Below are 3,880 nucleotides of genomic sequence, written 5' to 3'. Positions count from 1 at the left end.
CTCATCTATAAGACTCTTAGTGAAGTATTACGGGGAGGCAGGAGAAAAATGAAGATGACCTCTCAATGGCCCTTCCAATGTATGGAGCTTTCACTCAGGACTAAAAGAAAAAAAAAAATTTTTTTTAAAGGAAGGTAAATAGCTCTTTCTAGGGGAAGAAGTAGGCTCCTTGGGATGTGATCTTTGCTCCGGACTGGGGTAAACCATACAGGGCTGCGGAGCAACCATGGGGCCCAGTCACCTAAACACTACAAGTCCACAAAAGCACCGCGGTGAGGGCGGGGCTTGCTGACCATTATGACGCAGTGGGCGGGGTCAGACGGGACCGCTCTGCCCTGGGTTTTCAGCCCCGCCCCTGTCCCTTTCTCCGCCCTGTTGCTGTGGCGCCGCCGCTGGCTGCATACCGTGGTGAGTCCCTGGAGTGAAGGTGGGCAATTAGGGACAGTTGGGCCCTCGGGTTCCCCGACTTCACACATCCAGTCCTGAGAAAGGGCCATGGGTGGGCAGTGGTGCGGCTGGTTTCGGTTTTCACCTGCTTCCATCTTTCTAGGGTGACCGTAAGTGAGAGTGGCGTCATGGGGCCCCTGGAGCCCCTCCGCGGCCTTGGAGGGTTGAGGGCAGTTTTTTCCCCGAGGAGGGCAGGGCTTCAGTGCCCGGGGCCGGGTGGGCGGCTCCTGGGGCAGAAGGAACCCTCTGACCCGAGTGAGGGTTTTGAAGTCACGGCGTCATGCCCCCCCCCTCGCGGCCGAGGTCGTGCTGGTTCCTTAATCCCCGTGCTTGACGTCATTGGTGGCTGTGGCCGAGGGCGGACCTTGCCCAGTCACCCTAGGCAAGTTACTTTCTCTTTGGGCTTCAATTTCCCAGTCTTGATCCCTCAAGCCCCCTTCCTTCAGTTGAGGCCGTTTGTAATTGGAGGAGATGTTCTAGACCGAGAAGAAAGAGCACTTGGGGTGCGGTGACCTGCTTCTTTACCGTTGATCTCCGGTAACCCCTCCCTCCCAACCATTCCCCCCATCTCCCCCTCCCAATTTAGTTTGGGGCTAATGTTCCCACTCTAATTTATTATGATTTCAACCCCTCCTGGACATTTAAACTTTTTTCTATCACTTGGATTCTTTGCTTCTGATGTAAGCCAACAAGTGGCCGTGGTTGGAGCTGAGTAGAATAATACAAAAGCTATGTATTATAACATCTTCACTATTGCAAAAACTATTAAAAGCAAAAGACTTTTAATACAATAGGTCTTTGTAGATTATGTAGAGCACATGATTAAGGAATATCCAGGTGAGTCACTTTCACAGATACTTTCAGAGGGCCTCTATTTGAAACTCTACCCTTTTGCAGAAATGACAGCTGTGGAGTGGAAAGGACCCTAAGAAAGGTAGTAAGAGTTACATAACACTAACAAGTCATGTAGTCTTTGGAGTCAGATAGTACAAATAGGGCTCTTTAAAATTTTTGACTGTGCTTATTAATATAATACCGTGCTTTCTCATTTTCTTAGATGAAAAGACAGTTAAACCCTTTCATTTCCTTTTTCCTTCACTTGGGATCATCATTATAGCTGGAAAGTTCCTTAGAGATTTTCTTGCCTGATCCATGTGTTTTACGGATGAGGAAACTGAGGCCCAAAAAGAGGTAGTGTGACTTGGCCAACATCTCAGAGCTGGTTAGTGGCAGAGCTAAGACAGGAACACAGGTCCCTTGGCTCCTAGCTTAGTCCCCTTTCTACTACACTTCAAACACTGTCACTACCCAGGTCACTTCAAGGGTTAGCAGAATCACCTTTTTCACAGAAAAAGTATAAAATCTCAGTAAAGTAAAATGGAGATTTAGTCCACAGCTTTGAGCTTTTCTCAGTTTCTCCTGGTTGCCCAGAACAGTTTTTCTGTTCTTCCCTAGTACTGTTGGCACTGTGGTGTTGTGGTATGTGGGATGAGGGCTGCTTAGAATAAGCCAGGCAACTAATCCAAACAGTTGTTACTGAATTAGGTATTAAAAGTCTCCTGGGGGTACAAAATTTACTTAAGGCACTAGAAAGATTTTAGGTAAGGAACTGGAATGAACTTGGAAAATTTGGATTAGAGCAGGTGGCTCTCATAATTTGACGACCAGTGACTGTGTCTGTGCTTTTGCTCCCCATCTCAGGGCCGTCTACACATCCATAATATCTATTGTCAGTGTTCTCTAAAGGGTAGTTTTGTGGAAGCATCTATTCCAGGGCCAGGGGGAGTGGAACTCAAATCAGTTCATCCATTTTGCTAATTGCTAGTAGTTTAGAAACTTAAGTAAGCAGAAGGATGAAGGAATTAGGTTGAATGTGTGTTTAGTTTTTACTTATTTTTATTTTTACTATTCCCAAATGAAGAACTGATTGGCATTTCTCTCTCGGCTGTGGATTCATTTGGTTTCCTTCTGTGAACTGATCCAGAGAAACTTATCTATAGTCTTCACTTCTCTTGAAACGTGCCCACTGGTATAAAAGGCTAATGTAAAAATGTTGGGCATTCTTTATGCTAGAATTTTAGTTTTTGTTGCTGTCGTTTTATAAGGTTATTCTTCGTGGTTCAGCATACATGAGGAAGAATCTTTACGAAAATTGGTGAGTTGATTTGGTTGAATATTTGCACTGTTAGAACCTAAACCAGAAAGCTTAAAAAAAAAAACAACAGAAAGCTTAACAACATTTTTCAGTTTTTCTGCTAAAAAGCATATCAGCGTAGTTTACAGATTCATTCAGGAAGAGCAGGAGTAGAACTGGCTTTTTGTTCCTTTAGGAGAATATAAGAGAATCTATGCCCTCATGGAACAGTCCTGGGAGTACTGTATTAGACTTGAGAAGCTCATTAGATGAAAATGTGTCAGGTTTTCTTAGAAGCCAGGAGCCAGTTCAGGAGACTCATTTTAAAATATATTGCCTATTATTGCCTGCCTCCTCTGAGGACCCTAATCATTTTGGAAACTGAGCTGAAAAAAAAAGAAAAAGTAACAACTATGTCAGAGTCCAAGTAAAGTGCCTCTGACAGTTTGTGGAATCTCTGCATTATTTTCCCACGTTTGATGGTTGGTTTTTAAAATTTTGTATTTGTTTTCCCTGGTCACTCTTTATATGGCCAGTCTTTGATTTGAGGGTAGGAGTAAGGAATCACGTGGAATACCATTCCATGACTTCTAGGGAGCCTAATTCATCCCACTAAATTTAACATTTGCCCTTTTTGTATTTCTTCTCTCTTCCTTGTTTCTGTGGATATTGCCAGAATTAGAAGTGGATGGTGGACAGGTTCTATAGTGGGAAGAGTGGTTAAAGGAGGGGAGCTGATGCTTAAATCATTCTAATTTTCCTTCCGCATCCTTCCTGCCCACCCCCGCCACGAGCAGTCATTTCTAGACTGCTTTGTCAGAAAGGCAATTTCCCAAGCCGTTGTTGGAGCCCATTTCTCCCAGGGAATTTTATCGCTGGGAGGGAGGATAAGCTTTAAGGATCACTGACCTTAAAAATCAGTAGATAGCGTCCTTCCAGGGAAAGTTGAATGAGATACCTCCTCACTGACCCAGTTCAGATTGACATGGTTATGCTCTAGGTTTACCCATGGCCTTTTCTAAAAGTCGTCGGCTTTGGTAAGAAGCAGAAAAGCCACTATTGTTCTTCACTCTACCTTCTCAAACCCTTCTGCAGTCTTGGCAGAAGAGTTTTTTATTTCAAGAATGATTGAGTTCCGAACACCTAGAGTGCCATTGGGTGCCCCCTGAGTCCTTCTGGGAATGTGATGAGATCTTCTGGGAATGTGATGAGATCTCTGAAATGGGAAACTTCATGGAGTCTCTTACTTTTTTTTTTTTTTTTTTTTTTTTTTTGCGGTACGCGGGCCTCTCATTGTTG

The 3,880-nt window shown here is 44.2% G+C and overlaps 1 protein-coding gene across 2 annotated transcripts in view; it reads left to right on the top strand.

The window, feature by feature from the left end:
* The first annotated feature begins 320 nt into the window (after positions 1-320).
* The window catches only part of CALCOCO2 (calcium binding and coiled-coil domain 2), a 21,673-nt gene continuing 18,113 nt past the window's right edge, over positions 321-3,880 (top strand). Inside the window, exon 1 of one of the 2 annotated variants that reach the window (XM_007109415.3) lies at positions 321-408. The gene's annotated coding sequence lies outside the window, so the exon portion shown is untranslated. Of the gene's footprint in view, positions 428-3,880 lie in introns of both variants that reach the window. The other variant, XM_007109416.4, reaches the window with a different exon arrangement.

Source organism: Physeter macrocephalus, chromosome 14 (assembly GCF_002837175.3).
Source record: "Physeter macrocephalus isolate SW-GA chromosome 14, ASM283717v5, whole genome shotgun sequence".
Taxonomy (NCBI): domain Eukaryota; kingdom Metazoa; phylum Chordata; class Mammalia; order Artiodactyla; family Physeteridae; genus Physeter; species Physeter macrocephalus.
This window is presented reverse-complemented; position numbering and strand designations above follow the sequence as displayed.